We start from the raw sequence: 22,153 nt of genomic DNA, 5'->3' as shown, positions 1-22,153 counted from the left end.
TTCTACATAATTGCGCTTATTTTTATAAGCTAGAGCTGATATACTGATTGCACTATAAGTAAGCATATGGAATAAATAAAGAAATGCCACCCACTGGGCCATTTCCAATACAGTATTGAAGAATGCTTTACCAATGCTCAGCAGTGGTAGTACCATTGTTTTACCTATTAAAGGAACAATAACACCAAAAAATGAAAGTGTTTGAAATTAATGGAAATATCCTGTAGTGTTGCCCTGCACTGGTAAAACTGATCTGTTTGCTTCAGAAACACTACTATAGTTCATATAAACAAGCTGCTGTTTAGTAATGGCGGAAATCAAAAAAAGGCTATATGGCATAGGTTAAATAATGGATTATCACCATTATGTTCTACAGAGCTTATCTGCTATTTGCTGTTTAACCTGGACCTCTTCTCCTTTCAATGGCTGCCCTATTGCTACACAGCAGCTTATTTATATAAACATTAGTAGTGTTTCTGAAGCAAACACAGCAGTTTTACCAGTGCAGGGCAAAACTGCATTGTATTTTCATTACTTAAAAACACTTTAATTTTTTGACGTTACTGTTCCTTTAAGGAAAATAATAGATTTATACTTTTTTATTCAATATTGACAAGCATGTAATTGACTAACTTATATGTACTCCCCCCCTTTTGCATATACAGTCAGTATATACTGCATGGAACATAGCGACATCTTTTATTTTATCTTTATAATGATTTGTAACAATACAACATAGCTAGTGATAGGCGAATTTGCGCCGTTTCACTTTGCCGAAAAATTGCAAACTTCCCGCGAAATGGCAAAAAATTTGCGAAATGGTACCGGCGTCTCGTTTTTGACGAGCGCCAGCCAGCAAAAATGCACCGGCGTCCATTTTTATTGACACCAGCGAATTTTTGCAGCCGTTTTGCTGTCGACGTATCGTGTAAATTAGCTGCGAATTCGCACCTGTTGAATAAATTCGCCCATCACTAAACATAGCAAGCCTTTAACAAGCCCTTAAGATCCAACCTACTTTCACCTTTAATGAAGTAGGTTTCTGCCTTTTGGTTAGGTTTATTTGTAGTAGGAAAGGTCTGGAGAAATGTTATGAGTATAAAATGTCTTTTTAAATTCTGTCTGACATGTTTTCTCCAGAGAACTGTTACACCCATTCACAGCATGTGCCTCCTACAGTGTCTACACTGTAAAATATTGAAGCGCTATTAAAAAGAAATGGCAAGTCAGCTTAGTGGTTTTGCAATGCATAATTTCAGTTCAGGAATGTGAACTGGCAGCTCATCATAGCTTGTAGTATTACTGGGAGGCAAGTAAATGAATGCTCATACAAAAAAGGCAAGAAAATATTTTAGTGAGCTGGTTATCAGTAGCTCTTTCAGCTTTCAGCTTCAGCCTCTTGTTACCAGAGTAGAGAATTTAAAAGTCTTCAAGGAATATTTGATTTCACATATTTACAGTATAGTGCCTGTGTTTCTCAATTAAAGCATTTATACCCACACGTTCTGTGTATTTCTACATGTTCCTGTAACAGTACCATGTCTCTGGTTTATCTTCTTTATCTTGCTTTGTTTATCTCTGTGCATTTTCTCTCCCCATCTAATACCATCATTTCTTTCTCTACCTGCCCATATTCTGTTTTAGAGCTGGTTGCCCTGAAAAAGGACCCTTTGCTTTTTAGATATGATCATTCTTCCTTGCGTTCTCTCTCTGTCTCCTCATAATTTAGGGATTATGTTGCTCAGAGAGTATTTTAGCCAAACGATTCAATTACTGTTATTGTCTGCAAATATTTTTATCTACCCTTGTGCATTGGTACATCTGGCTGTGGAACTCAGAGGTTAATTCGAGGCAAGAGAAAAAAGACATTTGGGCTGAGGCATACCTTGAGAGCAATGGTATCTTATATTTATCTAAGGAGTGCCGTGGAGATGAGTTCTAATTGTTGCTATGGTGATGGCAGCGGCTGATGGTGCTGCATTAAAGGACTTGTCCTATCTCCACATACATCTGTCATCATTCATATTGCTCTAGCGTCTTGAGTAAAAGGCACAGGTGCTTTGTTGGAGAAGATTTTGTAGTAAGCAGAATAAATGTATTTTATTTACCCACAATTACTCCATTGTAACTTGCAGATGGCTGGGCAGGGTGTGACTGAAATTAAAATAGTGGAAATGAGGTCCACTAATTAGTGATGGGCGAATCTGACCCGTTTTGCTTTGTCAAGAATACTCTAAATAGTAAAAATTTGCCGTGAAGTCTGTGGGCGACACAATTTTTTTGACGTGCAACAAATTTTTGACGGCGACAATTTTTGCAGTGAAACTAGCTACCAGTAATGAATTAACAAGGATATACTTGATAGTTCTCAAACTAGGTTTGCATTATTACCTGTCAATATAGATTTATTGAATTAGGGTGGGTATTAAGCAGGGATGGAGCTGGGTAGGAGGATAAAAGCCTCTGCTACCAACTTGAAAAAAAGGGTTTTTTTTAGAACTGTCTGGCATCCAGCCTTTCAGATGTCAGACTACTCTGATCTGTGGCATTTTTTCTCTTGTTGGCAGCCCAGAGATTATACTTATGAACTAGGTAAACATAGATTCAGTTAAATAAATTGCATCAGTTCTTTATTTTTTCTTCAAAAAAATTCATACATTGCTTTAAAGGAGAAGGAAAGGTTAAAACTAAGTAAGCCTTATCAGAAAGGTCCATCTAAATATACCAATAAACCCCCAAAGTAATGTTGCTCTGAGTCCCCTGTCAAAAGAAACACCACATTTCTTTCCTTCTATTGTGTACACATGGGCTTCTGTATCAGACTTCCTGCCTTCAGCTTAAACCTCATTGCCCTGGGCAAGAGCATGCTCAGTTTGCTCCTCTCCCCCACCCCCTCCCTTCTCTACTGTAATCTGAGCCCAGAGCAGGGAGAGACTCAGGCAGGAAGTGATGTCACAACACATTAATACTGCAGCTCCTATTCTAAACAAACAGAGAGTTTCTGGAGCTTTTTACTCAGGTATGGTAAAACATTCTACAGAACAAATATAGCATTCTAGCTTGCACTATTGCAGCTAATCTATTGGCAATAAAATGCCTCCGTAGCTTTCCTTCTCCTTTAAATCTTTTAAAGTCTCCTATGTGCCTTGGTAAGAAGATACAGAATGGATATGGCAGAATAAGTGGAACTGCACTGTACTGCATATAATAAACTTTACTGAAACCATTTTTTTTAAATCAAAGAAGGAAAAATTACAGCCACTCCAGACTCTGCGTTTTAGTCTACACGTTCCCCCTCCGTAGAATTTCAACTAAATAAAGATTTAATGGATATAGCCCGAAATGCGTCAGATTGATGGCCCAGCATAGCTCTTTTTATTAAACTTAATGAAGGGAAGATTCAATAGCAATCTACAAGTAGCAACATAAATATTGTTCCAAAATGTTTGCTTGAACTGCAATCCTAATGCTTAGAGTCTTATTTTTATTTATTAGCGATTCACACAACAAAATAACAGTTGGATGTCTCTCTTGGGTATACCGCTATCCCAATATCCCAATGAATTAACGAATGAGGAGAGCACTTCTCAATAGCAAAAAATGCTGTGGTTGTGTTTATTTAGGGCTTCTTATATCTTCTGATATCTTACTCTATACCCATATCTTAACTGTATCCTACACAGTTTAAAGGACTCAGAAATAAAAATGTGTAAAAAGATAAATGGTGTATTTATAAAGAAGTCTATTTTCTTTTATTCAAGTCAACAGGGAAAAAAACAGGTGGCAAGAAAATTCCAGTCTAAGAAGCTATGTAAAAACAGAAAGCAGCAAGCAACGTTTTATGCAGGAACTTTACACTGGGCACAGAGTATGCCTAAAGTCAATACAAATGATACATTTGACAGATTTAAAATAGTGTAATGTGCCTATTGGTAGTCTATTTTTCCCCATTTTTTACACAGGTTTTTTTTACACAGGTTTAAAAACAGGGCCCAAAGATGGCAACATACTAACTCTAAAATAGTCAGTATGTAGAATTGTTTCCCCTCTTGTCAGCCTAGAATCAGTTGCATAATAAACACAGAGTTATTATCTAAGTAATGGTTTGAGTAGCTAGACCTGGGGTGGGCAACCTGTGGTTTCCAGCTGTTCAGTTTCAACAGCAGTTGGAGAGCTATAAATTGTCTACCTTTGGAGGTTCCAGATATTCCAATTCTCTTTATAAAACCAGTATGCAAATCGAGAAAGATACTTAGGCATAGGCATAATAGACATACGCTCACTTATTTGTGTGCACCATATTCCTGACAGGCCGCTAATAAACCACTTAAAGCATGTGAAATAGTCTGATTGAAATACAGTGTTGAGAGGTGTTAAAAATGTATGTCATGTTGTAATATTGCAACTGTTTGCAACAACTAGTAATAAGATATGGTGTGAGGACCCCTTGAAAAATCAGTGGTAACAGGAGCAAAAGTTTTATGCAGAAATCTTAAGAGAGCAAGATTTTTGGAAATTATAACAAACAAGGGAAAGTTGTGCTCACCACTATTTTTTAAAACCATTAGGCGGGGGAGCAATGAGGGTGTGACCACTGCCTAATGGTTTTAAAAAATAGTGGTGAGCACAACTTTCCCTTGTTTGTTATAGTTATACAGGAGCAGTGACCAGCTCCATGTTGTAGCTCCCACCCTTCCCAGCTATAGTCAGGTGATCCCACTGGTGTCTAATAAAAGGGCAGCCAAGTTTGGGAGTTTTACTTTGAAAGCAGCTAGTAAGTTGCAGGTAAAACTTAGTCCCTTTGTAAAATGTATAATTAAGCAATTGAATTCTTAATGAATCAGATGAAAATTAAGCGAAGGACTGGCCAGATATGGGATGACTTTGACGTAGTTGGCCAGCTTAAATATATTGCAATATATGGACAAACAATCCCTGTTTTGTTTAAAGGGTAAGGCATTTTTCAGTAGCAGTATGCACAAAATGTCTCTGTCTTAAATATATTGATAATGGGTTGAGTGCAGAGGACCTCTTGTAGTTGACTATATTTTTGGAAATTAATAAAGTTTGGAATTTCATCATCAATTTAAAAGAAGATGGTCAGCAAAGGTATATGGTAGAGTCTGTGAAGGGTAGGCACACTGGTAAGCACCAAGGGGATATGAGAAAGCAAGTCAGTTACAAAGTAGATATGGTAAAATTGTTGTGGGAAAAGGGCAACCATAAATAAATAAAACAGTATCATTAGTTATCTAATCTAATGCTATTAACATTAGCATTCGATTAGAGATACAAGGCCTCATTGACAAAGTGCAGGGTAGGATGCAAATGTGAAAAATACGTACAAACTGTAATATTTTTCAAACTTTTGCATCCTGTCCTGCACTTTTTTGAATACCAGAAGACTTTGTGCTCTATTATAAAATGCAATAACAATGCTGCCTGAATTTATCTCAGTATATAGTAGAAACAGAAGCCTCATTTAGGACCTCAATTACTGGTGCTCCAAAATGGATGCAAATTTGGTGGCTTATTGACTCCGTTATGGGCTCCTTTGGACATGCGCCAAACAGTATTGCATCCTTCCAACAACTTCTGATCATGCACAAGTGTTCCCATTCATACCGAGGAACCCTGAAGTAACAACCACCCTTGCCATGACGGTAATTCCAGGGTTCCCATAATGGGTTGTATAAATAGGTAAAAAAAGAATTCAGTTTGCGTTGGTTCATGACAACATGCTAGCCTTAAATTAAGTCTTAAATGTAAATAGCATCATTCATGTTAGATTACCATGTTCAAATTTCAGTTTTTACTAGGGATGACTACATCAATCCATCATTAAAAAAGAACAATGTAGAAAAGTTACAATCCTTTAGCCAACTGGATTTTGTAAAGTGGTAAATGGATCTTTGTAAATTAACTTTTAATAGGAGCATGTAGTATCCTCTGCAGTAAGTAGGATATATAAACCTGAAGGCAATATAATATAGAAAAAAGGTGGGGACATATAATTCTCTCAAACATTTAGGGTAGGGACACACTGGGCGATTTGGGGAGATTTAGTCGCCTGGCGACTAATCGCAGCGACTTTTCTCCCCGAATGCCTCCCCTCACTCTGCACCTGGATAAAATGAAAAGTCGCCGGCGCTAATCACACACGGCGATTCGTTTTCCAAAATCGCCCGAATTTGCCTCACGAGGAAACTTCGGGCGACTTCGGAAAACGAATCGCCGCGTGTGATTAGCGCAGGCGATTTTTCATTTTAGCCAGGCGCAGAGCGAGGGGAGGCATTCGGGGAAGATTGGTCGTGGAAAGTCGCGGCGATTAGTCGCCAGGCGACTAAATCTCCCCAAATCGCCCAGTGTGTCCCTACCCTTAATAGGTTTAATTATCAATTTGGTGTAGAAGTGCTTTTCTTTTTATTCATGTTTAGTGGTTTCAGCACACATTTAATTCAGGGTCCTATCCATTAGTTTTTCATTAATAGGTAAGAGTGTGAATAAGCAATTTAATGAGAACTGATGCACCTGTCATCTATATCTCTGGTGGCCAAAATTTTTCTTACAGTAGGCTGTCTATCTATAGTCTGTTTTTTTTAGCAAAGGTGCCAGTGTATGTCATACAATATGTGAGTGCAGAACGCTCTGATGTGAATGCTAAGAAGGAAGAACAGGGTTACAACTGCTTTATTGTCATGAATAAATGTAAATATAAGATATGTCACTGGCAATGGCTAAACAAAATTTACATTTTTTTTCTTTGCCTTTATTACAAATGATAAAAGACCTAGATCAAGATGTAACGTGGAGATACTAATATTAAGCTGTTTTGTTTCCTTCCCGGGGATTATTGTTTCCTATTTCAATTCATGTTCCTGCCTTTAGAGAATAAAGCCTATTTATTCCCAATACAATTCTGGCCAGTGATTGTTAGCAGATTTCTGCCCTGTCTCTTGGGTGATATTAATAGATCATAATTAAAGCCACAAACCTATGGCTTAAGTAGCAAATTAATGATTTCTCTTTCTATGTTCATGTGTATTTAAATAAATGTGTATTTATTTTGTGTGTGTTCTTGGCAATCAGTTTAGATAAAGCACGTGCAAAAAAGTGTAGAAAGGGGCCCTGGGCAATATTCATTGCCCAACGTAAAAGCTGTCTTAGTAGTTCCTGGTGTGATTTCTGGTTCATTTGTTATTCCCTGACCTTGCCTGTTTTGTCCTGTAAGCTGCCTGTCCTGAACTCTGCCTGTACCTGACCACTCTTTCGGATTCCATTTAAATTGATCTTTGGTATTGACCTGGCCTGTGACCCTGACTACGCTATGCCTCCTGATATTGTACTACACTGTCCATTTGTTATTGATCTGGCCTGTGATTCTGGCTATGCTGCCTGTTCTCCAATTCCATATAATGCACAGTTCCCTTGCTTGCCTAGAACTCTTCCCTTGGTCCTCTCATATTAAGACCTGGCTGCACCCATGTAGCAGAGGGCTTCTCCCAAAGCCAAAGGTGGTTGCTAAAGGCAGAAGATTGAGCCGTGACTGGGAACTTGGGCTTTGTTCAAGGTTTGGGATACCAATCGTAAAACACCTATCAATCAGGATAAGCCTTCCTACCACTATTCCAAGCCACCTCAGGTTGGCCAGCCCCTGAAATTGGGAACCACTCATCTAGTGCATGAGGCTTGGGTTCCTTGTTGCTAAATCATTAGTAATTTGGAAGAGACACCTCCCAATTCTTCTTCCCATTTTTTTTTTTAACTTGGAAGGGCTTCCCCTGGCTAGATATGGTAGTTTGCTGATCTGTGTAAGACAGCACTAGAATGATGGGGGGTGATTGGCTCATCCATTGCAAGATTATCTCTTTCCTCGCCAAGTGGAAAAGTAATCTATATTTTACTTGTACATCATTTGTTGACACTATGTCAGCAGTTATCCCTGGTAGACAGACTTCAGTTGCTAGAACACTGGGCAAAGCTATTTTATCTGAAAAAAGATTAGTGACTTCTAATGAGTTTTGTTCTATTACCTGGTTATGTCAGATAAATGCATTAATTGTGTGTGTCCCATGGTATATCTATGTTGAACTTCTTTGCCCATTATCTGCTGGGAGGTATGTAGATTTGTTTTAGTATCTTGGTTTTTAAAGCTTTTAAATTGTACCATATGTTTTGCTCAAGTGAACCAAACCTATAAAGTGGTTTAATATATCAGTTATTTACAATCCTCACCCTGTGAAAGCCAACATTAGTTCAACGTGCCTCTTTATTGTGGCTCTTTGAGGCTTTTTAATGCAAAATGAGACAAGGAAACAGAAAAACAGATAAATTCAGCACACATTTAACTTATGTTACCTTACTGGAGAGAAAGCAAAGAACACAGTTGTAAACTCACTACCAAGCAACAGTCACATTCCACCAACCAAGCCTTTTAAAAAGCTTTGACCTACATTTAATATGCCAAAGAGTTGAAGGCACTGAAAAGAGAAGCTACAAAATATTTACTACACAATATCTGCAGAACTACTTACCAAGGCAACTGTTATTATAATCACTAGCTCAATAAATAAACACTGTCCTGTCTTATGTCCGTTTAGGATGGACTTAGCATCAGCTTGAATGATAATTAACTTTTGATTCTTTGAAATCTAATCAGGTATAATTGAAAATAACCAATTAAAGCAACAAAAGCCAATTAAAGCTTGTGTTACATGCACAAATTTGTTACTGAGACTTTTCCTTAAATGGCCTGGAAACAAACTGCATGTGGTTGTCTGCAAAGTCTGGGAAAATGTTTTTGGCATCTGTCTCACACACATCTTCCTCTATATCAAAGTCGCTTGCACAACATGTTTGTTTATCTTAAGGCTGATGCCACAAGGGTTATATTCTCCACTGGCATTTTTCAGGCCTCTAAAGCACCAGTAGCAGTTCAAGTAAATGGTGGCTTAAAGGGCACCTGTTGGCAAAAATAATTTCCCTCTAACAAAAGGTGCGTATGCGCTATGCATGACATGACTCCCTGTGAGTATCCTAGCACTGGCGGGGGTGCTTTTTAAAAAAAATAAAAAATACTGTTATCCGCAACCAGAGCGCAGGCTCTGTTAGCCTGCACCTTTGGTTGGGAATATATTTTTGGCCGAAGGGTGCCCTTTAAGTACAGTAGCTGTGTTGCGTGTATCTCCATCGGTGGAAAATACAACCCATGTGCCATAGACTTGTCTGTTTTACCATAAATTTTTTTTAAACACAATTAAATTTGAAATAGAGTATGAACATAGCTTTAACAGGCTGGTAGTGTTGAGCAGGTAATATGTATAAGCTTACGGAGGAGAGGCCAGTGACTCCTAAAAAAATCTAAAATATTGATTGTCATATTATCTTGCAAATTACTAGCACTCAATCTTTCACTTTTCATTCTGAAGAACTAGCAAAAGAGCAAAGGAGCAAAACTGAACGGGAGAACCTTGGGAGAAGAAGTGTACTACAAAAGGAGATGTCATTAGTGAATTAATTATTAACTATAACATAGTAACTTGGGTTGAAAAAAACAACAAATCTATCAAGTTAAACATCTATGTATGAAAGAATTCTGGCTACCTGCTATGTATGCAGAGGTAGGCAAAAACCTCTTCAATTTGCCTCAGAGGGGGAAGTTAGCAATTAGACTAGTCCCTGGATCAGCTTTGTACCAAGAACTAACTTCCGTATCCTGAATTGTATCACTTGCTAAGAAGCCACACAACCCCTTCTTGACACTATCTAATGTATTTGCCAGTAAAACAACTTGGAGAGAATTCCACAACCACACAGCTCTCACTGTAATAAAAAAAACATTTTGAATATTAAGATGAAACTTCCTTTATTCTAATTTGAATGGGTGCACTTGTATCTGCAGGAAGAACTTCCTATTAAATAAAGCATTATAGAGTTTATAATACTTTACCCTTATCTCCTCAAATTATATATATAACTATATGGGCATATAACAATCAAGGCAGAACTGTACAAAAAGAGGCAACTATGCATTTCATGTTATATTAAAACGTAGTCATAGGGTCTTGACGCTTTATAACATGAACCAAGTAAGGCTACCTCACAGTGGCATAACTACCGGGGGAGCAGGGGGGGTCCGCACCCCCTCAGGGCCCCCCCGGCAGCTCGCGCCCCACTGACTTCGGGTGATTCCGGGTGGATTCCGGGCATAAGGAGGGGGGCCCAGCTGCATGTCTCACGCCAGGGCCCGCCGCCCTTAAGTTATGTTGCTGCTACCTCATTTTGTACATAAACAAATCTCTACTTTGAATTGTACATGCCTTGGTCCAAGCCTTGCTTTGCTATATGCAAAGACAGAAATTGGTAAAGGGAAATAACATCTCCCAGATCTTCATATAGTTCAACAAAAGGTTCAGAGATCATAACATATTGCTTTATGAAACTCTAATATAAAACATTTGAAAATATACAATTTATTGCAGATTTATAAAAATGTGTGAGTTAAGAGTTTAACAATTAAAAACTCACCCACATTCATTTCATTCCTATGATTTTTTTTTATTATTAAATTAATCAATGGGTGAAATTTAGAACTCACCATTTGATAAATATGGTTCTGAAAATCCCATAGGAATGAACAGAACATGGATGACTGTTTATTTAATAAGATATAAACTGAAATATTGATAAATCTGCCTTTTGTTTAAAGTATTTGTGTTCCTGTTTTGTTTCCTCTAGGGACAGTTAGCAAAATGAAAGTGAGGTTAGATATTGTGTTTAAAATTTACATTTTATTATCTATATATTTAGATTCTCTCCTATTTCATTGCAACCAAAAAGCACTGCAAAAGGCAATTTTTAGGGGGACAAGATCAAAGCAAACCACCAAAAAAGCAAATACAAATGAAAAAATGGTTGCACCTTTTCTTCAAATCTTCCTCTTTAAACATACCAAAAGTTACTTTTCGAGTGAACTTCCCCCTTCGTATTTTTAAAAGTTCTCTACCCTGACATAATGATAGATTTTCTTAGGTTAAAAAAAAAATCAATTGGAATGCAAGCTTCTGACAAGAAACATTGTGCATTTGTGTCATCAGTCAAAAGTGAATCTAACATGGCCTTTATTGCAGTGTGCTAGTTCAATTCTTGGCACCTTTAGATGGCTTCAGTGGTGGTATGCTTTAACAGTTGGCTTTTGCATGACAAGCCATTAAACTTTAATGCAAGCTCATTTAGGTTATGTAGCAGTTTTCTCACCCTATGCAAGCAGCACTCATGTTTTGTCATTAAAATGTTTACACTGGTTGCATAAATTAGTGTCATTTTGATAGATTTAATACCACATAAATGAACAAAAGTGCATCTCATGAAGTGAAAGCCAGCAGAGCCCATCCTATGCTGTTTTATAGAATATACTATTACTGAAGTCACTGATTAACCATGAAGATTGCTTCATGTTTCAGAAAATTGATTACGGAAGCAAAGATATATTATAGGAGTTTTAAGTCTTTTTTTATCTTTAATAGTCGATATGGAGGTATCTGTCTTACATGGAAAGCAAATATACTATATTTATACTATATATGATAATAGACTTAAAATATAGACTTCTAGAGCTTCTATGGCTACTTCAGTTTAGATAGATCTATAGGCATTCATTTACTTGTATACAGTGAATTATTTCTGGCAGTGTTTGTTAAAGTAGCTACAGTATATGATTGTCATGGATTACTGACCCCTTAAAGGTGTTGCATTATTCCCTTCCTAATTGCCAAGGTGCAATTCACACATCATTGATAAATATGTTGGCGGCTGTATGTCTTGCTCTATAAATAGTGAACATTAGTGCTTCTGATGTATAATTACCATTTGGAGCTATGTAGAACTGTTGCTGGTTACAGTAGGGGTTAGCACCATCAACTCTCCCTCAGTGGCAACTTTTTCAATGGCATATGTTTACAATCATGCTTTCTTTGCTAATTATGTTCATGTTAATAATGCTATCATGATAACTTAGTTATATGTTTGCAGTATTTACATTTTCCTACTGAATTTAGTTAAACACCAAAACTTTAATAATATTCCAGTGCAGCAAGAATGGAAGAATGGATGGTATTACAATTGTGTTACAAACTTTCATTTGTTAAAAGTCTTACCCATGTAATTAAGCTCCTATTATGGGTGTTTTATTTAATAAACACTAGCATATCTGCCTGCTTATACACATTTGCACATTGCTTGATACACATTTATTTACAGGGAATTTTTTATACTTGTGTAGTGGATTATATTCAGAATGAATAAGCCTTCTTCAAACATTTATTTTTACACATTCTTTTAATGTATTTAAAGGAGAAGGAAAGTCGTCTTCCACTTGAGGGTGCCGAATGTTAGGCACCTCCAAGTGATTGTATTTACTTACTTGAAACCCCAGGCCGGTGCTCCTATTAGGAGAAAACTGCATCGGCCCGGGGTTCTTCCACCGAGCACCACGAAGCGATCCTTTTCCAGCTTCTTCTTTCTTCAAATTTCCCGGGGGCAGACACATGCACAGTAGAACAAAATAGCCGACTTTTTAGTTAAAGTTTTGCTTTTCGCTCTACTGCACATAAGCAGCAGTGAGAAGAAAGAAGCCGATAGAGGAACACTTTGTGGTGCTCGTTGGAAGAACCCCTGGCTGGTGCAGTTTTCTTCTGATAGGAGCACCGGCCCGGGGTGCCTAACATTTGGCACCCCCAAGTGGTACAATGTTTGGATTGTGAAGCAGGTTTTACGTGTGACCAAAGTGCACTTGCCCCAAATGCAAAACCTAAGCCATTAGTTTAAATCACCTTGAAATCTACCCAAGTATAACCCACTTTACCCTGTTACATTCATTGTATACACTTTTACGTCAGTTTTGAAGAAAACCCATGCCCATACTAAGGCTACAGATATGTGATTTTTTTTGTGTAGCAGATTTGTAATGCATTCCCAGTGCCTGGAGTGTATTTGTAAAGCATATATCAAGTGATGACACAAAATCAATATATTTAATGCGCAGACAATTGTTCTTTTCAAAGAGAAGACATTTCTACTTGAATTTAATAACATGCAACTGGAAGTAGCAAAGTCCTGCTATCTGGTTATTAAAGTGCTTTACAAGTGAGGATTAGAAATGGGTCTTAATTGGAATGTTTAATCTGAGTTAAACATATATTTCATAGGAAATGCTCATTTTCTTCATGTGAATGCTAGAATAGTTGATGCCCCTTCTATATAGTTCCTAATAATAATACTTTTTATCTTGCATCTTCTAAAATATGCAGCTGTTGTTTTTTGCATTATTGAACAAATCAATCCTGTTTTTGCACGGCATCTACAGGAAGCTGTACTTAAAATCTTAACTTAACCTAATTTTTTAGGGATGTGGCCAATAAAAAAAATATATTTACTACAACATAAATAATTTATTTATAGGACAAAATGAAAAGACACCCAGCCTTAATTCACATTTTTGCTCAATGGTTTCTTTTACTTTTTTTTTTTTTTTTTTTAAAATAAGAAAGAAACTAAATTGCACAGGGTAAAGAAGAAATTGGCAGTATGCATTGTATTCTGTTTACTTGTTCTTTATATTGACAGTCTGTAGCATAAGCCTTTTAAACAACAAAGACAAGCAGCTCTACAACCAATCTGGGATAAAAGGGGGAAAAATGAAATCACTATGGAAACTGGAGAAAGGATCTAACAGCTTTCTTTCTAAAGTAAATGCCTGATGTTTGTGACTGCAGGGAAATAAAATTCATAAATTTGTATGATTTTGTCATTTCTGTTTTGTTATAGCAGATTCTGCTGTGTCTAAAGCATCTGACCTTATCTTTATTAAGTGATCCCTTTGCAGAAATAGTTACTGTTAAGAAAAGCAAGAATGCAAAGAGGGGAGGAGTGAATGCTATTCTTGTTTCTTAAATGATTTTTTTTTTTAAATCACACAGAAATCCTGGCTCTTGGAATGAAGACCACTATGAGTTTCAGCAATGCAGCAACCGGGGGAGCTGAATGCCAGTTAGAAAATAGTGTATCATCCAATTGCATGCCTGCCTTTGATCTTGGATTGAGAAACTCAGAACCTCTCCCTCCAATCCAGAAGCAAATAAATACTAAGGAGAAGAGACAACCCCTGATTCAGTGCACAGACACTCTGAGACAGAAAAACGAAGGTGACTGTCATTTCCAGAGCATAAATGAACCTGTTTGGATTGCAGACTGCAGCAAATACCTGTCTCCCAGTAGGAGTTTCAGACTTCTTTCAACATCATCAGACAATGCAGAAAACCTTGGCGTGCACTGGCCACAGTCTTTATCTCAAAACAAAGGCAGTCATTCTTCCAGCCCACCTGCTAGAGAAGAGCAAGGAGGACTGGAAGGGAATAAGCTGTGTGCTCATCCTGTAATCTATCCAGTCTCACAATAAAGGCAGAAGAAAATGGAGAACAGATTTACTGGTAAGGGGACAATAGCGTTCAAATGTTTTACCTATATATTGCTTCTTACACACTTCAGCATTTTTATTTTTTTTACCTTTACAACCTTTTGACATTTTTACATAGTTTCACTATTTAAATGCTTTCTCTTTTGTTTTATCAAATTATTATTATACTTTTTTGTATAGAAAAAGGGGATTAATATAGTTTTATTTTTTTCCATCAAACATAATTACAAAAGAGAACAAAGACATCTATATACATTCAATTCCCTTCAGAGTTTCCGATCTAGTCTCTGTTGAATATATTTATGTCTCATCTGTTATATCAGAATACTTTACCCCGTTGCTTAAGCTCCTGCTTCATTTTGGAGCTGTGACTTGTTGGCATAGCTAATTAATATTATTTCCCTTAAGATTTGGAAGACAGCAAAAGGGAACATGATGCAGCCACTAGAGCAGTGTTAAGTGTGATATTTCTTCCATCGAGCTACTCTACACATGGCCTCTCCCGAGCTGGAACACCGGCAAAAGGTCACACTGCAAGGTAAGTGTTCTACACCGTGTTCTTTAGATACCACTGACAATCCATCTCTTATCTTACTTTGGAAGATTTTTTTTTCACCTAAAATGTAATTTCTGTGCAGCTCTATAACTTGGCAATACAGTCAAATGTTGTTACCTTATATTTATAATAATGTATGTAGATGTGTAATTATATGTACAAAATGATTTTATAGTATTTGGAGAATTATGGTCAAATATTCTGGTAAAACCACGCCAGGCAGCTACTTTCAGGGACTCCCTTTCAGGAACAAGTTCTAAATATAGCCAGCCCATTGATCTAGCTAAACACACACAGTTAAATCATAAATCACATATATCATAATGCATTTCAGATCACAGGTTAAGTATTGTAACGGTACCCCTGTCTGATAATGATTAGGTATAGCCTGTGGTTAACCATTTAAATTACAAAGCAATCCTAACTGTATATTTTATCAAAGACAAAAAAAAAATAAAGAAATTTGCAGAATACAGTTAATTCATTCATTCATTCGGCTCTACCTACTTTCGTTGAAGCACAAACTTCCATTTATTTTAGCATTCAATCCAGAAATATCTTGTGCAAAATGTGTTCTGATTTTTATTTTAGGCACTGAAAGAAAAGGCATTTTTCATTATTCATTCTGAGCACCTTTTCCTTTATCTTTAAATACAGTATAAAACTGTGTTTTTCAGGGCTAGTATTTTATTTGACCAACGCAGCTTTCAGTTTAAAATTCTATATCTGGGCCACAGGGAGTATTATAATCTATCCAGAATCTCACTAGATTTTAGTCTTTTTTTTGGTCACCCACTGAATTTAAAGTGTGGCACTCTGTAGGGATTGGATGGTTTTTGTTAGTAGAAAGGTTTATTCTAATTTGCTGTTTGCTCGTACTAGTATAGACAGCATGCATAGATAGTGCCCATAATGCTCTATAAACATATTTACCTACTCAAATCAGTACACATGGCTTGTTAGGGAAAATAAGCGAATTCCAAACAAGCTCAATGCTTAGTAAGGTTATCTGGGGTTACTGGATGGGGAGGTTTGCAATACCGATAGCAGGCTCATGCACTAACACACGGCTTGCAAACATTGTTGTTGAAATACAACTCCTAGCATTCCCTGACAGCTGAAGGCTACATAACCACTAGCTGCTCATCAATGATATAGCCACCTGAGTGTACCCATATTACATAATGCAAAAAAGAAACCTTAGTAATATGCCAGTTCCATATAACCATTTTCTAAAAAAATATATTTTTCAGTTCCATACTGTACTTTTTGCTATACACCCTAAGCTTAATTCTTTTCTCATGTCTTTATGAACTCAGTCTGAAGCGAATGCCCCATGGCTCATGCTCTTCTTTCTGGCTTTACAAATGAATTAACCTCTTGTCTTAACTTTCTTGGATTATCATACATTTTATCTTTGCATAAAAGTGCAATGCTATTTTATTATTTTATTTTTTTTATTAAAATGCATCACAATTACAGAGTTGCATATATTGTTGCTGTAAAGATTTTATTATTTCTGCTTATCTGAACATGAATCAGAGACACACAGGCTCGAATGTAAGGTATTGTTAGACAAGCGCTTGCTTCTCTAGATCTCCAGTCAAGCTTATTTAATATCCTCAATGCACAGGCAACATACTTTAGCTTCAAGCACCCCCGCTGCACCACAATACAACCTCTAAAGCATACATAACTGTAACTGCTACAAAAACACTGGCTTATTCTAATACAATGCAATACATTGTGGCATGACATAGATAATGCAAATAAAACCCAGCATACTTTAAATTGAATGTACAGATGTTTAGTGTTTTTAGTCTGACTGCTAATATGGGGAAGATGTGATTATCATTAACAATGAGAGGCTGCCACATGACCAGTGAAGCAGGGAACCACAAAATGTTCAGTAATCATTCTATTATCTAACGAAGCACATTATATTTAAAGATACATACTTAATTATGTGCTGGGTATAATTATGCCTGTTATAACAAACACAACTGAAAAGAAAGCCAGAGTTTACCTGCACAATAATGTTTGACTGATATATGATATTGAATAATTACATTTTTATCATGAATAAATGAAATAATATGTATTCAGGCTATGATAAAATTATAAGAAAACATTTTTTGTAGGTTAAGAGTGGCACCTTGACAATAGGATTAAACCATGAAAATAATATTTAACATTAAATTACCTCATTTTTTTTTTTTTTTCTTTTACATTTATTAAGTTAAATACCCCCAGACTAATTTATTTTTATTTATGTGAAGGCTCTAATAAGGCATTGATGGAATGCTTCTAAATGCCACTGTGAAGCCAAACAATTAGCTGGTTACATGTATTATTGAACCAGGTCCTTCAGTATATGAGATCATGCCAAAAAGGAGTTAAAATGAAGATATAGACTTTGGTTTGCTGGTAGTGTCTCAATGAGCTGGATTTATGTCTGTTTCCAGAACAATAGTTACCTGTGCTCACTATGGGCATTCTTGGCAGACACCAGCAATCTCTATGAGGTCTACCTCTGTTGGGAGATTCTCAGTGATAATCCAAGATGACAGGCTAGTTTTCATTAATACAAAAAAGAAAGAAAATCCATCTGCACCCTTGGTGAAGGACAAAGCTTTGAAGCTTTCAATGATATCAATTCCATTCAGTCTTGACTTGGCCTGAGGTTTTGGTTCTAGAAGTCAGTAGGTTATCTTCTCTCCCCCCCCCCACAATTCCATTCTACTGGACCAGGCAAAAAGATTAGTGTCACAGCTGTAAAAGCCACATGATGATAAACATTAGTGATCCAATCTCCAGGGTGGCCAGAGGGGCAAGGAGCTGAAAGAAATCAGCACAACAAAACAAACAAATAAATAATTACTTTTTCAACTGAAATGCAGTGCATACTATGAAGAATGAAATATCCACTCAAGCACACAATTATTTCTTTTCCATGAATTCATTCGACATCACAGTAGTCACAGAAAGATGCATTCAACACAATCCAGCTTTACAAAGTCCTGTTTATGGCACAGTATTCCAATATCGTTTTCTGTCACAAGGAAAAAGCACAGAGACATGCTGTGTGAATCTGGGTGCATATGTAAAATGAACCAAGGTTCCGACATCTACTTTGTAATTATGTTTGCACTCTGTACACTATTCAAGGTCACTCAGTTTTAAAATTTAATGAGGCTCCCTGCTAGTCTCAAATAGGGCAATTTTAAAAAGGCTGCTGCAGATAAACAACATTATTAGTGTCACACATTTGGGAAATGATCCTTCCAAGCTTGACTCCTTCCCCCTCCAAACTCCTGTAAGTAATATATGTTTTTTTTTAAAATGCTAACGCAGTGAGGTGTGAAATAAAGTGCAAAATGTTTTGGAAATGTATTTCACTGCAATAGGTATGAAGAATTAATTATGTTGCTTCTCTATACCTAGTGCACTTGTACATGATTCTTAAAATAGTCTGTGATATCACAAAGCATTGAACCTCACTTATACCATTACATGCCTGGTAATTCCTTCCAAGAATACTTGGTTCAAAACAGGCATAATATACAAAGCTGGTCTAAAGAAGTTTGCACAACGTCATTTGCAAGGGTTAATATTAGCTCGAGGCACTTAGGAAAACAAATTGGTTTCTTGTCTGGCAAAAAAACAATATTTTATTTTTAGCTGTCAAATCAGGAAGGATTAAAAGGATTTTATTTATTGGTTTTGGTCACCGTGGCTAACATAACATCATTTAATTTTTTTGTTATAATTATACCAGTACAAATAACAAAACATTGCATTGAATGCAGAAATCCTTCTTTCTAAGAGTATATTGTGAAATATTTTTCTTCACATATTTAAGACTTACTTATCTTGAATCATGAGTTGAGCTTTGCATAAAATAGTATTTTCTCAAAGATAGTACTCTGCAATCTGCAACAAAACAAAAGAAATACACATATAGCCTGCCCTAAATTACTACTTCAATACTCCTCTCCAGTAATGAGAATGTATATTGGCAGTCATGGCACATTTCACACTGCCGAATCAATGATTGTTATTTAGCATATATATTATCTATGACTCTAGACTTATTTTGCCAGAGAGAGAGAGAGTGAATAACTGGATGGTTTTGTGGATGATATGCTTAGTACACATATTTATTACAATTAAGTATATTTATACCCAACCATGCTCGGTCAAGTGTTAATCTTATATATCTACTCTGTAGGAGATCTCATATTGGACTCCTGCATAAGTCATGCATTATTGTCCCTGGAGTTTTATTATAAGGGTATCGAGCTCTTGGAACAGAGATAATCATAATGTAATATTGGGAATTACAGGCAAGGTTAGACATCTGGTTTCTGTGTGCCGCACTAATGCTGCAGCAAGAGGAGAATCACATGTGTCTTGTTACTTTTGAAAGGATGCCATGCAGTAACACACAGTCTGTAGAAGTTCCAGTCTCATTAATATTTGAATTTTGATAACAAAGGAGTTGCCAGTTGGTGTGGTTTGCTTTTCAAAAGGTATCTAGAATAGGTTATCTTGAGGGAAAGATGGCAGTTCATCAAATCAGGCTACAGGGCACTCAATTATTAAAAGGAAAATGCAAACTCTGAAGAATATGCAAACTATATTCAAGACAATAAATCTCCGTAATTGGCTTGAGTGTGACACAGGTGCTGGTATTGGCATATATTTGCTAGCCAGAGCTGAAAAGCCTGCTACTTACCAAGGTCAACTGCTTCAAGAATAGATTATAGTCTCTTGCAAGAAACTTTGTCGGCAATTATAAATAACAGTCCAATGTTCATAGAATTATTCATTTAAAATATCTGTTTATGATATTGATAATAACTGTATAAATGCTGTGAGAAAATAAAATATTTGCTACTATATTTAAGTGAAATGACAAAATACCCCAAACTTTTTACTGTGCATCAAAGTTAAAGACCTAGCAGAGCATATTATATTTAATTATTTAGTCTGAACAATGTTATGATACAAGACTAGAATCCATATGTGTTACAAAGGCAGAGGAGTCTTCCAGAGATAAAAGTGTTCATTACTGGAGCTGCTACACAGCAAAAATCTCAACATTCTTTATTAGTGTGGTCAATGGAATTTATGATACAATCAAAAAATAGTATCAAAGCAGATAACAATCTATATGTAAAACCAGAGAAGGTGCAGTTCCTTTATATCTTTGTTCTTTTGCAATCTTGGTTTCTTTCATTCTTTCAAATTACAAACCACATCTACAGTGCCCTGTTTTAAGAGTAGGGTTTTTTTAAAAAAAAAAAATATTTTTAAAATGATGGTCAGGATGCTTTTGGATTGCATGCCGAATGATAAAGTCACACATGAAAGTGAGATGAATGCAAGTGCAAGACTGTAACTCTCTGTAAGCACAACACTCCTAATTTATATTTTATGCAAAGATTAATGTGCACCCAGCATGAATGTTTTGATCTCCTCCATCATTATGAGAGAGAACTTTGGATCTGCGTTACCTAAGCTGTGTTCCATCAATCAATCAGCAGGGTATGGCTGTAAAAATTCAGCAGGAACCCCACCTGAGACTAAGGACATCCGTTTCAATAATGGATTACTCTCTTTTTGTTTTTAGAACAAAATAAATGTCTTTAGCAGATATGTTGCAGTATGATTGTTCAACTGCTTAAAAAAAGGGGGTATATTAAAGTAAATTGGCACCTTAAATCACAAGCTTCACAACAAAAGTAATCCTTTATATAATATTATATCCTTGTTTGGGAAACACGGCATATAAATATTAATACCGGCATTGTTCGATACTATTTTTCAAATAAAAGATATCTTGCTAGTTCTTCTATTACCTAGGGGATCTCTGAAGATCATTCATGTGAATGTGTATGTAAAGTTCTATAATAGGGTTTATTATAAGTAATTATGTTGGCATTCTTCAAATATTCATTTTAATCTTAAGCAAAGCTTTTAAGATTCATCATCATTGTCCAAACTGATTTATGAAGAATACACAGACTGTGTAATAATTTACTACGGGTTGATAGGATAACAATACAGCAGAACTAAATGGGACATGAAATAGGCAGAAAGAAAAAAAAAAAGAATATTAATTTCATAAGGTATTTTATCTCTACAGCAAATTGTTGTATAAAAAGACATACCTAAATATAATCTAAATACACATAAATTACACTGACAGTAGAAGGCATGGATACCAAATGAACCAATCATAGAGCTGCTAGGAAGAGGAGGATATAAACAAGATGTGCCATTATTTTACATTTATTGCTATAGGATTCACGCGGCAACCTCTTTGAATCTTTGAGATTTTTCATTTTGAAAGATAATAAATCTGCCATACTATCAGTCTGATATTTAAAAAAATAAAATCTGCATGTATGGATGCCTTATAATATAAAGTATGTTCCATTAATAAAGAGCATGTCTACTGGAAATGTATTGCTTATTGCTTCTAGACCTAGCAATGGCAGGCTAAGGATACTATAGTTAAGTTACAGTTTAAAAAATAATCAGCTACTTTGGTTAAATTCAGTTCAGTTAAAATCTTTCATTAAAACTAGTCCTATATCAGGTTATTTTACATGATATTTCTATACCGCAAGAAAATGTATCGATATATACAGAGAAAGAAATCTTGCCCATATCAATATATTATAGACATGTTGTGCATAAGAATGCTAAAATGCCCTCCCTTTTAACAACACGGGCAAAGTGTGGAATATTTTCAAGGTGTCCAACTGTACTTGGAGTCATCCCTATTCTGGCCAGTCTTAAACTCTTTTCATCTGATTCATTAAGAATTCTATCATTTCATCATACATTTTTCACAGGGACTAAGTTTATCCTGGAACTTGATTTCCAAAGTAAAACTAGCAAAACTTAAACTTTTTATTAGATACAGCAGCTGACGGTAATTGAAGGTGATTGTAGCTACAACACAAAGCTGGCCACTGCTCTTGTACAAACTGTAGAAAAAAGGGAATGTTGTGCCCTCCATTAAACAATCTTAAACCATTAAATGGGGGAGCAATGAGCATGTGAACACAAACTTTACCCACCCATATCAATGTATTAAGACCATTATGGAA

The 22,153-nt window shown here is 36.1% G+C and overlaps 1 pseudogene; it reads left to right on the top strand.

The window, feature by feature from the left end:
• LOC108712383 overlaps positions 1–22,153 on the top strand; it is a 613,424-nt pseudogene that overhangs the window by 80,023 nt on the left and 511,248 nt on the right.

Source organism: Xenopus laevis, chromosome 3S, assembly GCF_017654675.1.
Source record: "Xenopus laevis strain J_2021 chromosome 3S, Xenopus_laevis_v10.1, whole genome shotgun sequence".
NCBI lineage: Eukaryota > Metazoa > Chordata > Amphibia > Anura > Pipidae > Xenopus > Xenopus laevis.
The sequence above is the reverse complement of the archived record's forward strand: the minus strand, read 5'-3'. Positions and strand labels throughout refer to the sequence as shown.